The following is an 18,117-nucleotide window of genomic DNA, read 5'->3' as shown; positions in this document are numbered from 1 at the left end:
CTGAGGGATGACAGTAATGACAAAGGTAATATTCCATGGTTTGAAGTTCCCCTCTTACTAAATATTTAAATATATCACCACAATTTAACTGTTAGTTTAAGGAATTGTATTTGATTTGTAAACAATTCATTGCTTGATTTATAGATTTTGATTTTTTCCATTTTTTATTTTTTTCTCAGATTTGGTATGAGATATCTTCCAAGATTTGGGTTCCCTAGTTTCCCCACCATAGCTACGAGGTTCAAATGCTATCATTAAATATTCTCGGGACATTACAACTTTTCCACTAAGTGTGCTTTGAAACATTGTTGTTTCTTTTCCATGGTGTTAATTTGCAAATAAGCACTGCAACTAGTGCCATTATTTAGATTAAGTGCCAAAATCTAGGTGCTCCTATAATGATGGAGTGATTGTTATCTATCTACTAAGGCCATATGCATTTTTATCTCTTATGTTGTCCTGAGATATTCAAATTCAGAATAAGAATTGAGGTCTCGTTTCCACTATAGATTGCAGTCAGTTTCTTGAACATAATATATAGTAGATTATCTTTTACTAATAAACTATGGATGTGATCCCTCGCAGGAAAGGAAATTCAAAGTGACTTTGATTTCACATTGATTTGTCAAAACATCCACACAAGAAAAGAGATGCAAAGTGACACTGATTTCACACTGATTTGTCAAAATGGAGGCAAGAGAAAAGGAAACTTTATATTCAACAATGCTCTTAATTTCATATCTACATGCACAAAAATATTAGTAGAATATATTGAAGGGTTGCCTAAGTAATATTTTCTATTCCAATACATTCTTTACAGCTTGTAAATAAATAACTCGGAACAATTCATTACACTACTTTTTATTCTTTATTAATCAGTGGTTAAGATTTTGATATTGAACTGGCTAAGATTTTTCTTCCTTCTGTGAAATTGTGTGTTCTATAATGCTTCTTTTCCATTCACTATGTATAGCATATAAAGTGTGTTTAATGGAGTAGGAATATCAGAAATTCTTGTGATCCTTGAACTATGTTACAAGGCAGAAACCCAACAGGGTAGGGTAGGTGCATCCCCACAAAGGGAACACAAATACCAAAGCTGGTATTGGCTAGTGCCTTGAGCTAGAAAATTTCCTTTGGACCTTTACCCTTGTATTAACAGTGAATCTGGAGAGGATTCTAATATTATCTTTATAATATTTATATCAGTTAAGGTTGATGAATAAAATTCATGAGACATGAGCTAGGATGTCCTTGCAAGGTGGTTGTTGGTTATTGGAAGCTATGATGGCCATTATGTCAGGCTAGGTGGTCGCACTCCCTTGATCGTGAGCACGATTGTGATAAAGATGGAAGACTTCATAGTCTAGATTGATTGTTTAGCAGTGATAATTAGTGGGCTCATTCACAAAAGCTTCTATTTCACTAATCCTTTTTATAGAGTTGTCAAATTCAATTTCCAAAGGTTTTAATTACACTATATAGTTGAGTTCTGAGAGAGTTGTGATTCATAGTGTTAAGTATAGCAGCTATGACACTTGAATGAAGACAAGCATAGTATGTAGGAATTTACAGGGTAAGTTCCTCAGAAAGAACACCAAAGGACACTGCTCACAAACAGATCACAGATCAATACACCAGTATTTTGACGTGGTTAAAACCCTCAAAGAGGGAAACAGTCCACGGCCTGAGCCAACGCAGCCACTTCAGGCAATTTATTAATAAAAGAATGAAAATTTACATAATCTTCTCTCATAGACGGATTACCCTACAAATGACCCTCCATGCTCTTTAAATAGAGATCATGGACCAATCGGGTGTTAAGCCACGAATCAAGTGACGGTAATACCGAGGAGAGAATGAACCGTCGGATCACTACATATCGTGACCATCGGATTGTAAGTTACAAAATGTACATAGTAAAGAAACACACTTTACCTAACTCTATACTAGACCAAGTTGTACTTAACTATTTCCTATGTGTCGGAATATCTTAACATCCCCCCTTAAGAACAACTTGGGATAGGATTGAAGGATTTACAAATATGACACAATAGGAGAAGGAAGGAGGCACTAGAGCCTATCCCCCCTTAGAGACAACTTCCTGAACTCCAACCATAAATCGAAGTTTAGTGAACTTCGCCTCTGTGAGAGCCTCTGTAAAGATGTCTGCAACTTAATCATCTATTGAACAATATTGCACTTCAAGAACATGGTCATGAACGAGCTTTCTGATGAAGTGCATGTGCAGTTTAATGTGTTTGTTGCACTGATGTTGGACTGGATCTTTGCATAGTTGAATGGCACTTTGATTATCACACCAAAGTGTAGTCAGATGTTGCTGCTGAAAGCCAAACTCTGACAGGATCTGACAAAGCCACAAGGCTTCCTTACTAGATTCTACGGCACCACGATACTCTTCTTCTGCTGAAGAAAGAGAAATGGCACCTTGTTTCTTGCAAGCCCATGTAATAGGTCCGGAACCAAGAGTGAACACATAACCTGCAGTAGACTTCCGATCATCGGGGTCACCATCCCAATCGGAATCAGTGAAACCAACCAATAGAGGAGATGCTTTGGCACTGTAATGAATCCCAAACTGAACTGTACCTTGAACATAACGAAGTATTATTTTAGCTGCTTTCCAATGACTTTCATGTGGGTTTTGCATAAATTGAGCAACAAGGCCAACGGCGAAGGAAAGGTCAGGACGAGTATGGGTTAGATACAAAATTTTTCCTACAAGTTGACAGTATAAGGTAGCATCAACTTCAGGAGAAGTACAAGTGACTGAAAGTTTGGCTCCAAACTGAAACGGAGAAGGGGCTGGCTTACAGTCTTCCATGTGAAAATGGCGTAGAATATCATAGGCATACTTGGATTGGGAAAGGGAAATACCTTCCTTGGATTGCAAGACTTGAAGACCAAGAAAATAATGTAAGTGTCCTAAGTCTGTCATTTCAAACTTCCTTTTAAGGCTAGACTTCACATGGTTTATAAGGTTGGGATCACTACCAGTCAGGATAAGATCATCAACATAAAGAACAAGAATGATAAGAGACTTGCCCACTTTCTTGGTGTAGATAGTATTGTCAAAATGACACCTAGAGAAGCCAGATTCTAAAAGAAAGTTATCCATTTTGGCATACCAAGCGTGAGGAGCTTGCTTGAGACCATAAAGGGATTTCTTAAGCCGACATACAAGGCTGGAGTATATTTGTATAAAGCCAATAGGTTGTTCCATATAGATTTATTCATGCAAGTCCCCATGCAAGAAGGCGGATTTAACATCCATTTGATGGACTTCCCATTTGAAAGAGGCAGCAAGGGAAAGAACAAGGTGGATAGAGTTCATTTTGGCAATAGGGGAGAAGGTTTCAGTATAGTCAATGCCTTCAACTTGTGAAAAACCCTTAGCAACAAGACGAGCTTTATTTTTATTGACTTTCTCATCTGGTCCATACTTGGTTATGTAAACCCATTTGCATCTAACAAGTTTTCGTCCCTTTGGTAGAGGAACAAGATCCCATGTATCATTTGCCAATAATGAATGATATTCTTCATTCACAGCTGCTTCCCAATCTGGATGGCCTGAAGCTTCTGCAAAGGTGTCAGGATCATAATTCACTAAAGCATGAGCCAGTAAAGAAGAGGCTCTCTCGAACTGAGAACGTGTATGTCGTTGATCTGTAGGATCACCAGCAAGATCACCTACTGCATCCCGAGTAGCACGAACCCATTTTGGAAGCTGAGGAGCTGAAGGAGGATCTTGAGAAGGTGGGGGAGGATTTTCATCCTCGCTTTCATCATCTGAAGAAGAAATATTTTCAAAAGTAGAAGAGATAGGGAAAGGTGGCACATCCGCCGAACTAGGCTCGCAGGCCGATATATTTTCAGCAAACTTTACATCTCTTCTAATGATAACTTTTATGGACTTAAGTGGAATAAGTATATATCCTTTGACATCTTCAGAATATCCAACAAAAATACATTTTTCACTCTTAGGTTCTAAAGCTTTATGTTTCTCATCTGGAATATGGGCCCATGCTTCACTTCCAAAAACGCGAAAGTGACTTACATGTGGTTTGATTGAGCTCCATGCTTCTTCTGGAGTGATATTCTTTAAAACCTTAGTAGGAGTGCGATTTATGATGTAATTTGCACAGTTAATTGCTTTTGCCCAATAATTAAGACTCAGTCCTTTAGATTGAAGCATACAATTAGCCATTTCCTTTAAGGTGCGATTCTTCCTTTCAGCTACACCATTTTGTTGTGGAGTATATGGAACAGTATGTTGCATTTGAATTCCATTCTCAGTGCAAAAGTTGATGAATGTGTTTTTAACATATTCTCCGCCATTATCAGATCTTAGCTTAAGAATTTGATGTCCAGATTGTTTTTCAACAAAGGCCTTAAAGGTTAAGAACATGCTATATACTTCACTCTTGAGTTTTAAGAAGTATACCCAAGTGCGTCTAGAGAAATCATCAATGAAAGTTAAGAAATACTTGTAGCCAGAGAATGAAGCAACTGGAAGTGGACCACATAAATCACTATGCACGAGCTGTAAAGGGGCTGAGGCATGCCAAGAGGCACGTTTTTCAAAACTGTCCCGATGATGTTTTCCGAGTACACATCCAGAACAAACACCATCTCTGCAAGATACCATTGGAAGACCTGCCACCATATTTTCTTTACATAGATTCTCAAGAGAGCGATAGTTTAAGTGACCAAATCGCTCATGCCAAAGTTTTCTCACTTCATCATTATGAGCAACAAACACTGAGGGAAGATTTGATGACCCAAAGTTGTGAAACTTATACAACCTTGTAGAATCATCAGCAATGCCAGTAGCTAAAATTTGTCTAGGATCTCTTAGGTCCTTAATTACAACATCGTGAGGTGAAAATTCAACAATTTTACCTTCACCTGAATGAGTTATCTGATATACAGATAGAAGGTTGCAGGATAAGGTTGGAACACATAATACATCATTAAACTGACCATTGTTTATATGAGCAGTTCCAGTCCCTACAACACTAAGAGATATATCATCACCAACATATATATTTTTGGTGTTACAATCATTTAAAGAAGAAAACATGGCTTTGTTTTTGGCCATGTGATAAGAAGCTCCAGAATCAATGAGCCACTCATGAGAATGAGAAGAAGAAGATACATTTAGTGCATAGCCAGACCGAGATGCTTGACAACCACATGCAGAAAGTGCCATTCCTGAAGATGAAGTTGAAGTTGAAGAGTGCTCCAAATGGATGTTATGCTTCTTCATTGCTGCTTCCAAGGCTTCCATCTTCTTAAAGCATTTGGATTCTAAGTGGCCATCTCGATTACAAAAGTTGCAATGTCTATTAGTCTTCTTCCATTTGTTTTTATTTGTCTTATCTTTTTGTTGAAATGATTTTTCATTTTGAGGCTGAAATTGCTTAGGACCCTTGTTTGGTTTAGGACCATTCTTTTTAGGATACAACTTCTTAGGATTCTTTGGATTTGGTTGCTGTTGGGCGGCTAACACTTTCTTAGAATAGTTTCCAAGATGAAGAAGACCAAGGTGTAAGAGTTTTTCTTGTTCTCTTATTAAAGAATCACAAAAGGAATCAAAGGAAGGGGACTTGTAGGTTTGTCCTTGAGAAATGAAGGCTTCTCTTGTAGAATGGAAGGTGGAAACAAACACAGAATAGGATGGTCCCAACTTAGTAAGAATGGAGTAGATAAGGCTACTATCTTCTTTCTTAACCTTAACACCTTCCAAAATAAGTCTAAGGGTCTTGAACTTGGACAAAAAATCTTCAATGCAAGAAAAATTATTGGGGTCCAATGTAAGCAATTCATTTTCAAGTTGATGGGCTTTAAGTTCATTTTTAATTCCAAAGACTTTAGTAATCTGTTGCATTGCTTCATCAGGAGTATCAAGTTCTGCAATATGGAATCTAAGATCTGGAGAAATAGACATCCCTATCAACCCACGTGCTTGGTCTTGCCTATTTTCCCATTTAGCTGCCTTGTCTTCATCGTTCGGTTTGGTCTCTTGGCCTATGGCTATTCTGTAAAGACCTTTACTTCTAAGTAAATCCACAATGTAGGACCACCATTGGAAGTAGTTGGTGCTATCAAGAATAACTTGGCATGGACTTTCCATTTTAAAAAAAAAAAAACTGAAGCTATATATGCTGAAACTAAGTGTTGTAATGGAAAGATCTCAAAAAATTAGGTTGTTTCAAAAAAAACGGTTCTGAAAACGGCTTCCGGATGAAGAAGTTATGGCTTTTTGAAGAAAATTTGATGAAGTCGCCGACGAAGTGCGGGAATGTGTGGAAATGAAAAATCCGTCCCCACAAAATGGAAACTTGAACCCAAGACCTCTACTCTCATAAATTAGCTTTGCACCAAGTGAGCTATACAAAAAGTTTGAGAGAGAGAGAGAGAGGGGGGGGGGGGGGTTGATGCTTTGGGTTGCGTGCTTGCTTTGAGAAAGCTCTTTTTCCCTACAAAACAAAAAAAACAAAACCCAACATGGACATACAAAAAAACGAACCTTGCGGCTCGAAGTTAGCTTTAGTCGGAAACTAAATATTTTCCTTAATGTTTCTGATTTTCCGAGATCACACTAAGGCGCAGCGGAAAAGAGCAAACGCATGAGAAAAATCCTTCCTTTCTGTTTCTGATTTGCCCAGATCGCACAGAGTCGTAGGGAAAATAGCATACGTAGAAATGAAAGGTATAGATCTGGTAACAAAAAAGGCTAAATAAACCGAAAACCGAAATAAACAGAGAGAAAATAACTGTAAACTGCAAATAAACACTGTATACCTCCAGATCTTAAAAATGACGCAGCTAGGGTTACCGGAAACCTTTTCATGTGAAATGAAAGGGGTTCCTCACTAGAACAGATACTCCCAACACAACAGAGCAGTCCTCTCGGCCCGAAAGCAGTCAAAAACAGTAGATCTAGGGAACAGTAGTCAGATGCAATTTTATCGGCTTCATATTTGGATCACCAATAGACGCGACCCTCAAATAGCTCTGATACCATGTAGGAATTTACAGGGTAAGTTCCTTAGAAAGAACACCAAAGGACACCGCTCACAAACAGATCACAGATCAATACACCAATATTTTGACGTGGTTAAAACCCTCAAAGAGGGAAACAGTCCACGGCCTGAGCCAACGCGGCCACTTCAGGCAATTTATTAATAAAAGAATGAAAATTTACATAAGCTTCTCTCATAGACGGATTACCCTACAAATAACCCTCCATGCTCTTTAAATAGAGATCATGGACCAATCGGGTGCTAAGCCACGGATCAAGTGTCGGTAATACCGAGGAGAGAATGAACCGTCGGATCACTACATATCGTGACCGTCGGATTGTAAGTTACAAAATGTACATAGTAAAGAAACACACTTTACCTAACTCTATACCTAACTCTATACTAGACCAAGTTGTACTTAACTATTTCCTATGTGTCGGAATATCCTAACATAGTAGAGGTATCAGACTCTGTTATAAGCTTACCTACATATTATAAGGGACTTGGTTGGCTTTTTTATAATTTTATAAACAAGTTCTATGTCATGGAAATGTGAAAAAAACAGTGATATTGCCACCATGTGGCTCTTGTCATATATGGTTTTATACTTTTTCAAAAAATTCTCTAAGAGTTCACAATGCTAAGATTCACTAGGACTTTACAAAGTTTTATTATTTAGTGAAAGACTTGCCAAGATCTTACAAGATTTTATATTTGAGTACAATATTCGCCATGCCTCGTGAGAGATTCGCCAAAAAATTATATATACATATTATATTATTGATAAAATCGCCTTCCATTTTTCCTATATACCATAGAGATTCGCCCATTTATTATACATATAAATTTGGGGGGGATTCTTAAAATTTTCCCTGCTTAAAGTGCCTACCCAGTAAATAGTAGCGGTATTTCTAGAGTGCACATACCATCACCAATCCTTCGCGCTCGGTAATAGAATAGTTCTTTTCGGCTTTGGACAACTGTTGACTTGCGAATGCAATGGGGTGATCAATGCCTTCCGTGCCTTCCTGCATGAGTACAGCTCCCAGCACGATACACAACGCATCGACTTGTACATGAAATTCGATGTCCCACTTTGGAAAAACCAAAATGCGAGTGGACACCATTTTTTCCTTGAGAATCTCCAAACTTTTCTTACAATCATCATTCCAACAATATGTAGCATCCTTTTTCAACAACTATTCCATTGGTGCCGTGATTTGCACATAGCCCTTAATAAAATTATGATAGTAGCCAATGTGTCCCAATGTGGTGCGGAGTTGTTTGACACTTTGTGGCACTTGTAGATTGAGGATGACAACAATATTCGCAGGGTCCACCATCAAGCCTTATCTGCAAACCACATGGCCGAGAAATTTTCCGAAGGGGATGAGGGAAGTGGCATAGTGTGAAAACATCTGTATCCTATGCCACTGGTGGACGCTCAAGCCGCTTTTTCCTCCAAACCGTACATGCGCCCGCCTTCTACATTCACGCCAGGTCCACTTAGTCTTCTGACGTGTATTCCACCCCTGTTCAGTTGTCGCACACAACACCCTTGTTTGCACACTATGCCACTTCCATTCCAGTATCATCTTTTCACAGTGGTCTACGGATTCCTCCACATTCATTGCGCCCTCATCGGTTGGCAGTTCCCTTTCTTCAGTCGTCACACATCGCAGTGATCTAACCATCATATTACAATTTAGCGTTGTTACTTCATGCAATCAGTTCTGCCATCGCTCTATCTCTTCATCTGAATCTGGCATGTAGGAACTATCGCATTCCCATGAGATTCTCCTGTCCGCTTCCTAATTCACCCTATCCTGGTCTTGCATTGTTATCTGGTAGATGCAATCCAGTTCATCGTCATTGTCCTCATCACGCACAAGTTTAGTGTAGCGCGCTCCTTCGACTGAGTCTAGCGGAACTACTACACGTAGAGACTCTTTCTCAAATATCAGTTTTCGTCTCTTTAGGTTGATGACTCCATTCATGTTCATGGCCCAGTCTATCCCTAACAATGCGAGGTAAGGGTTACTGTCATCCACAATTTCTATTACCTCAAAATCGGTTCGTGTGCTCGCGCCTTGAATGTCCACTGTGACTCCTTGCAATCTCCCCATGGGCAAGATCTTCTATTGGTTCGCCATCTGTAATTGAATAGAAGACCATTGTAATTCGGGCCTGCCCATGGTTCCCATGTCTGTTTAGGTAGCACATTCGCATCTGAACCTAAGTCCAGGATGACCTGATCCATTTCGAAGTCGCCAATCTGTGCCGTCAATCGCATTTCCCGCTCAATGTGCAAAGCATGCCCTCCAAGTTTGCGGACCACGTGTGGTTCACCTATCCCTGTGCACCTGGTTATCAGTTCTTGTAATCCCTTAACTGCCTTATTTTCACATAGTAGCTTTATACATGTCTCTAAAAAGGTAGTTAGCATAGAGGGATCCATTTACGGCTCGAGTTGATCCTTACTACCTAAAGTAGAGACCTCCGCGAAGCTCTTCTTAGCTTCCATAAACGTCTCCTTTGCACAGTCTAGGTCAAACTCAGGGTGCTTTGTAGGGACCTTGCGAACCCATGTATTCTCCTCAGGTTGCTTCCCCTTATCTTCCCCTGTGGTTTCACCGCTTTTGAGCACCATGTTCACGTTGGGGTCTTCTTCGCGCGGTTCAGACTTCATCATTTGGATGTTCTGCATTGGAGTATACTGAAGCACTCCTTTCTCACACATCTGTGCAATTAATGTGGGGCATTCTACCACTTCATGATCAAACTGATAACAGTATGGACAACTCGTTCTTGTCTGGTTCGTACAGTCACGCGTGTAGTGCCCAAGTCCTCCACAATTGTAGCAGATTAACTATCCACGGCCTCGGTTGAGTCCCATTCCTCCTCATCCCTGGAACCCACCACGCGCTATTGTGGCAGCTGGATCCTGACCTCACGCCTAAGTCTGCATCCTGTAGGCAGGTGTTCGATCCATCAACAATTCATAACTTTGAAATTTTCATTCATCATGGCCCACCGATCTACAAAAATTGCAAAATAACTGTTGGGGGGTCTGTGTATACTTTTGTAATAGATGACAGTTGTTTGTCATGTGCTTTGCTCCTACCTGACAGATCACACACCAAAGCACGGGTGTCGCACTTGGCCCCACCTGTGCCTCTGGTCTCTGTGAATACTGGACAATGATCCTTATCATGGCCCTGGCTTCTACATTTTATGCACCACACTTCTTCTCGCACTTCTGGCCAGGGCACCCTATCCTATTTCAAACTCTGCATCTCCAAGCATAGGGTTTGTAGTTGCACGTGGATTTGTTGAACTCCCAACCCAGGATCTTGTATTGGAGTTTCATGCAACCTCATCTTTATCTCTAATGTTTAAGCCTAGGTTGAGATATTCTACTGTGACAACAGACCGTCCTTAAGTGCAGTGTCTGGGATGCCACAAACTAGGCACGGTGCTACGCATCTGAAAGTGTCATATTAGCCTCACGAATCATACTCTTCAGGCACTGATCCAAATCCCATGGAATCTCACCTGGAAGCATCACAATTTCCTTAAATCTGATGATTGACTAAGTTTCTAATTTCGATCAGCTAGACTCTTTGTTCAATGCATCTTGGACCTCCGCTATTATGGCATTTGGATGATTGTTAGAGTGCTTGATATACCACGTCAACGCGCGATCCTGCAGCGTGCTCACCAACATAGCCTTTTTGATGTTATCATCTGTAATGCATTGGGTTTCCCATACTGCCTTTATCACGAACTAGAACTGATCTGGTTCCTCATTTCCTACGCCTCTAAATATGGGCAACTTGATCGCACTCACCATTCCAACCCTTGGAGGTGGTGGAGGTGGGGTGGGTGAAGATGGGGTTGATGTAGGTGAAGTGGGTGATGGCATGGATGGAGGTGGTAACTGTGGAATGCGTTGCTTTATCAACCAGACTGCACTTCTCGAAGAGAACCCAATGAGCTCCTCCTCACTTTCTCGCGAACGTGAAATCAGGGGACTGTTCTCTAATCCTTCAATCCCTTGGTAGCCTCTTCCGCTCCGCGTTATCCCAAACATCAATGGATTTGCATAACCCATTTTTCACATAACAACATTTTAATCCAGGTATTCAGCGATTTGATGTACTTACCTCGCGGTCCCTTGAGAAAACACCGCTCAACTTCATTGTAGCTCACAGTTGTGTCTATCGCGAATTCAGTGATAAACCCTCCTACTATCCAATCCAGCCACTGATCTACTACCTATGCGGTTTTATCTTCAGATGCCTCTAGCCGGCACACCAACTCTGGGGTCCACACTAACGGTTGATCAAGTTTGCACCTTCCCTGACTATTGGCTAGCCTCGTGATCCACTCATACAGTTCTAACAAGAAGGACACAAAGAAGATCTCATGGATTTCAGTGTATATGTAGCGATCTAGCCACCTCTTCTCAGATATCTACGGAGTTTTGTTTTCCTGTACCACGAACTCGTGAAGATTCTAATCCAACCAATCTTCAATCTCTTTCTTCGTAGGGTTCCAACATTCCGACATCAGACATCCCTTAGGCAGATCCTGGTCCTAACAACGAAACCATTTGTTCGTTGTGTGGGGCCTGACCCAAGTTTGGAAGTGTTTTAGCCAAACAAATCTTGTACTATCGGACCCTTCGGTGACAATCCGCGGAGCGCGAACTGAAGTCTCACCTGAGGTAGTATGGGAGGATGTTGGAACCAGGATTTCGCACCCTAGGGATGTCTTGTTGAGGATTGGAAGGGTCACTAACCGATCTGCGAACTCTCACTACCCTACACAGTTGTCTGGCCTTCGCATAGCTCGGCGATGAGGCACTTCTTAGATTCTTATTGTTAATGTGTTTATTATATATTAGATCTAATTCTTAAGGTCTTTAATCAAGCATTCAATAGTTATAACCAATGCACGCAACCATAAATCTTACAGATATGCATAAACTCAAAAAATAAGAATAAACATATAGATCTATGATCAAATGCACAATAATTCAGAAACACTTATCTTTATTAATATTCTATTCAATACAATCAGTTCCACCCTGCACACTCAGCTGCAGGGGTCCACACACACAGTTGCGGACTCTACCAGGCCTTTGCGCACACATCTGTAGAGCCTACTCTAACTACTACCACCCACGACTCGAACTTACAGACTCAGAGCGAATATTGTATTCACAAACCCATAATACATCAAACCTTCACCAAACGCTACCTCCTATCCTTAGAGCCTCGCTCTATTTATACCTTCCCATGGTCCGTGGACCATGGACAGGCCGACTCACTTTCTATTATTTTACATTATTTTTGGGCAGATAACCCTTTGACTTGACCCATTAAAGTTCGCACTCTGCGCACTTCGCAGAACTTTTACAATATCGTTACCCTAACTTGTGGGCTTTAAGCCCCAAAACCGTTACGTGGGGGATCCGCTACCCAACATTTGGTACAATGACAAATGGGGATACCCTTCATTGTTAGAGATTGGATAAATAAATCCAACATCGAATGGCTTATGGAGTTCTTCCTTCACAATGTTTCTCAAAGCAGGTTTCATTCTTCTTTGTCGTTGGTGAACAGGTTGACATTCCTCTCTTATATATATATGATGGGTGAATAAATCAAGGTGAATTCCTTTCAGATCCGTGTATTCCCAAGCAAAGGACTCCTTCTCATTTCGAAGAATTTTTAGCAATTGTTCAGTTTGGGAGGGTGATATATTGGGATTGATGTTTAGTGTTTTCCTTTGTATGGTCACCTAGTACTAGGACTAAAAACCCCTCGAACTCAGATGTGGTGAGGCCACTCCTCTGAACCAACTAGGCATATATGAAATTATGGTAGCCCCACTATCAAGTAGGACTGACACCCTCTGCCCCTATACAATTCCTATGAGCTTTAGTGTCAAAACTTTGGGAATCTTGCATAAGGAAGAAAGGACTCCCCCGGATGGGGCAAGGGATTCCCCTCCCTATGGAGGTGGTGGTGGTGGCCCTCTATCTTCTAGACTCTCATCATCTCCCATATCATAATCCTGCTCCACCTCGTCCTCCTGGTCACTGTAAAAAAAACCTCAAAATAGTATGCTCTATGGGCAGTGCACTGATGGCCTGGTGCCTAGGGCTCCTTGCATGTGAAGCACAACTTCCTCCTCCTAAGGTCATTTCATGTCTCATCATCTAGTTTCCCCCACCCCTGTGTGGCCCCCTAAGGTGGAGGTCTAGTCTCATGCCCCTTTTGTGGAAAAGGGGTCTGTGTAGGAAAATATGCTATAGTCTTGGGGATGCCCCCTATATATCACTGGTGCACAAAACTGCTTCCTGCAGCGTAGAGGGTTTGTGTAACTTCACCAATCCATGCAAGGGATCAAGTAAGCCCTCAATGAAGGTGTACACCTTCCTAGCCTCTGATAGATCCAGAACCATCATTGATACTCGCAGAAACTCTGAGATGTACTGCTCCGGGTTGCCTGTTTGGTGCAGCTGGGTTAGCTCTCTGAAATGGGCATCTAGATTTCTTTGGTCAAAATGCTCCACCACCCTCTTGGTGAAGTCCTCATAAGAATTCACATTGGCATGCCCTAGGCTGGCCAAGACATGAAACCACCATTCATGGGCTTCCCCCTCCATGTGCAGCGTGGTCATCTTGATGGCTTCCTATTCTATCATCTGGTTGAGTTGGAAGTAGGTGTCCATCTTCTCAACCCAATCCCTGACTGTGCACTTGGTAGTGCCATCGAACGTGGTGAAGTAAAACCTCCTTATGGTCCTCTGCAACTCGTAGTTCTGGGTTCCCTGTCCTCCATAACCCTTGTTCTTCTCACTCTGGTTAAGCTTGTAGAAATATCTGAAAGGGAGTACTTCCCTAAAGTCTGCATCCATATACTACCACTCTTTGAAATAGTCTCCCATATGAATGGGGTCTTCACCCCTTGCAGGTTCGATTTGCGCCACTGGTACAAAATAAGGCATTGTGGCACGAGTTGGCCCACTGGCTAATGGGTGATGTACTGATGGTGAGGGATGATCGAATGGCTGAGAGGTCCCAGAAGCTTCCTGAAACATAAACCCTCTAGGAGTGGTCCTCTGTTTATTATGCGACTTGATCTCTCCTAGCATATATTTCTGACCCTTGGCTAAGTCATTCAGGGCCCTCAAGAGGCTCTCAAAATCCATCTCTTCCTTTCTCTTGGGTTACACCATGTCCTCCTCTTCTACCATAGCTTTCCCTCTATCCTCCATGTCTGGAGTAATCTCCATCTCTCTTTCTCTGCTCTAATACCTATGCCTTCGGTAGGTGATGTTCTGCTAGTCCCCTTCTCTCATAGGAGACAATCCCCACAACTAAGCCAAGAACTAGGCTCTGATACCACTATAATGTTCCTAAATAGGAATGCAAGTGATATGAAGCAAATAACATGTGCAACAAATTATAAAAATGAAATACACATTAAACACCCATAGAAATGTTGCAAATATGGAACCGCTGAGCCATTTTATTACTTCCTTGAAGGAAAATACAAATGATAATAGAATGGCGGACCTGGGCTTGTCTCAATGGACAAGCATGACCAAACCTAGGTGAGAAAATGGTTGATCCGATGACTATTCCAATTGTTGCACCAATATGCACAGTGTTGCCTAGAAAACTATCTTTCTCCTAAAGTTTGAATGGTTGAAAGGTCCACTTCCTATACCCAGAAAATTATATGCTTCTAACCCCGTACTCCTTGGCCTAAACCCAGAAAAATCCACGAAGCATTTTGGCTGGTTTAAACTTCTAAAATTCGACCCCTTGGAGCCGAACTTCAACTACAACTATAAAACTCGGCCTGCTGGAATCTGCCAGTAAATCCTCCGGAAAATGGTCCCAAAGTGTTTCCCTGACCCCTACTATCAATCCCCTAACCTCTCAAATGGGCTTCCAGCCTATGACACCTACTCCTAAGCTCCATGAAAACTGTTGGACTAGCCCTCTGCGATGTCCCCAAACCTAACAATTCAAACTGCTGGGATGTTGGCTCTGTTAGCTCGAAAACTCACAAGGAATGTTGGACTATTGTTTCTCTCCCAATCCTGTAACTCTCCCGCAAATGGCTGATCACAGATAGCTCCAACTCCTCCTATGTATTCTCTAGCTAGCCAAAAATACACACTCCTTGTTTGTGGCTGAATGAGAACGTTGCAACACAATCCCGAATCTCTTGAAATGACTATGGAACTGCCTCCCTAGGGCAAGCATGGAAGTTCTCCTGAAGGAAAGGTTGAATCTCCCGCTTGAGAGATTCGTGGCTAAATAGTCAGTTGACTCAGCTAAACAACAGAGCAAACAATCAAGCAATTTTGTTTGCAAGGTGTAAGAATGGATCCAAATGAGATCTTCTTCCTCCTTATAACTCCTTGAGCCTTCCTTGCCTAATGTGGACCCCTCCATCCACCTATTCGAATTACATCCAAGCCATTTGAATGGCCCAATCCAAATTCTCATGTGGGTGGCCCCCACATTCCACTAGCAGCCAAATAATATCAAATTGCCTCCTAAGAACCTAATTCGAAAATGATGGGTTCTCTTCCTTAGCCAAAATTGTGCAAAATTGTGGAGCAAAACCATGTTACAAATGTATTTGAGAAGGGACATGACATGCAACATTTACCTTTTTCCTTACACATTGGCTTGAATTAGGATTTCCTTTGGACTGTTTCAACAATCTCCTTTGCTGGATTTAAGAGGGCTTTGTGCATCATCAAAACCTCTCCATTCTCTGGCACATTCTCTACCTCAAGTACTTGTGCCTCTATTGCTTCGGTTTGAGCTATGTATGCACCTCGTTGTCTCGTATTGTCATTCTCAGGACATTCAAAATATCGGTGACCCAATTTGTTACATCTGTAACACTGGTAGACAGTCTCTCTGCCTCTTCCTCTACCTCTACCTCTCTGGTAAGGTCTTCCTCCTCTACTGCCACCTTCTTTCTCTGACTGCCCTTGCTGATTTGAGTTGCCTTCATCATTCTTTTGCACTGGAAGCTTTCCTCTTCCATTTGTCTATCCTTTCCCTTTGGAAAAACCATGTCCTCTACTAGAGCTTTGCTTCCTAGCTATCTTTTCTTCTACCTTCAAGGCACACTAGTATGCTTCCTCTATTGTCCTTGGAGAAAGTATGATGATTTCATCTTGGATGTCTAGCCTCAAACCATTGATATACCTTGTTGTCTTCTCCGAGGTATCTTCTACATATCCTTCTCTCAAATTCACCCTGTAAAACTCTTCGGTGTCGTCCCTCACTGTCATCATCTTTTGCTTAAGATTTTGCATCTGTTTTTAAAGAGTTAGCTCGTAATCCTTTCGCAAGAACTTACTCTTCATCTTTGCCACCATTCTATCCCAGTGCTTTATCAATGGCTTGTCCTTCTTCCTTCTTTTAGCATGTACATTGTCCCACCATAGTGCAGCATGGCCTTTCAGCCTTGTCACATCACACTTGACTCTCTTATCCTCGTCGATTTCCTCATACTAAAAAATACTTGTCCATATCATTGATCCAATCTATTATATTCCCATCTTTCAAACTACCATCGTAAATAGAGACTTCAACCTTTAGCCTTGAACTTGAGCTCAATACTGCTCTCAACAACCTAATCTTAGCAGCTTCTTCAACAAGTGTTTCTCCTTATTCAAGTTCCTCTTCGGCCTCACTAACATTTCCAACTCTAGGATCCCGTTGTCTCCCTACTTCCTTGGCATCTAACCGAACTTGTAGTCTCCTTATCTCTTCCCGGAGTTCTGCATTACCCATGAGTCTACCTTGTTGACCTCGTGCCCTTCCTTCTCACCTATTCATCTCTCTATATTGTAGAGACCAACAACGTTAAGGATTTAATACCACAAATTGATGGATTCTATCTCTACAAACACAGGCGTTGGTGCAAGGGAATAACAAGTCGTTTTTTTCAATTTTAATTTCTGCAAACACAGGTATTGGTGCAAGGGAACATCTAATTGTTTTTTCCTAATCACGTGTCTATAAAAACATAGTTTAAAGATCACTTTGGAACTCTTGAACTAAGGATTTTTTTTTCGAAAATCATTCGCATGTTACCAAATAAACCCCGCTCTGCACAAAATCAAGATGGCAGAATTTCAAATTTTGTCTTCCTTTGATCATAAATTGAGCCGCAAGTTTGATGATGATTTTCCTTTTCGGATTTCCCTTCTTTTATTGGCTTGATACAGAGTGCTCTATATTCTCGAACCTGTAACATAAATGGCTCTTTCCAATACACAATATTGGACGCAAAAGCACTGGATTAAAGGATTAACTGAAATGTGATTCTCTAGGTTCTCATTTAAATGTAAATAACAGAGAGAATACAATGCACGAATTACTCACTATACATGGTAATTTCTCTAGTAAATATATTAAAGAGTAAAGACCAAAAAAATTTCAAACTTGAGATATTAATATGACTGTTAACAAGCCTCACAAATACTCATACAATTAAATATCTCATAGACACTTACAAATTTGACTTGCTGATAAGAAAAACCACTTGTCTGATAAATGTTGTTCAATTAACGTCAATCTCACACACAAAATATATTAAAAAGTAAAGACAAAAAAAAATTCAAACTCGAGATATTAATATCACTATTAACAAGCCTCACAAATGCTCATACAATTAAATATCTCATACACACTTACAAATTCGACTTGCTGATAAAAAAACCACTTGTCTAAGAAATGTTGTTCAGTTAACTTCAATCTCACACAGAGAACAACCCTCTCCCCCCTCTTCCAATACACACTCCAAAATCTTTAATAAAAATGTTACTGTCTTTTTTTCAAAAAAAAAAAAAAAAAATTTGTCCAAGAAATGAGTTCATGGATGTGAACCAATTCCCCTTAGCTCTAACTCCCTGCTAGCTATAAAATCATTTCTTTTAACTAGATGTTCCTAACTAATCTTAACTAAATATTAAAAAAAAATCAAAAATAAACTTTAAAATGATCTAGCCTTA

Source organism: Pinus tabuliformis, chromosome J (genome assembly GCF_031772625.1).
Source record: "Pinus tabuliformis cultivar Carrire ecotype Pingquan chromosome J, CPIR1, whole genome shotgun sequence".
NCBI classification, from domain to species: Eukaryota; Viridiplantae; Streptophyta; class Pinopsida; order Pinales; family Pinaceae; genus Pinus; species Pinus tabuliformis.
Note: the sequence above shows the minus strand (reverse complement) of the source record.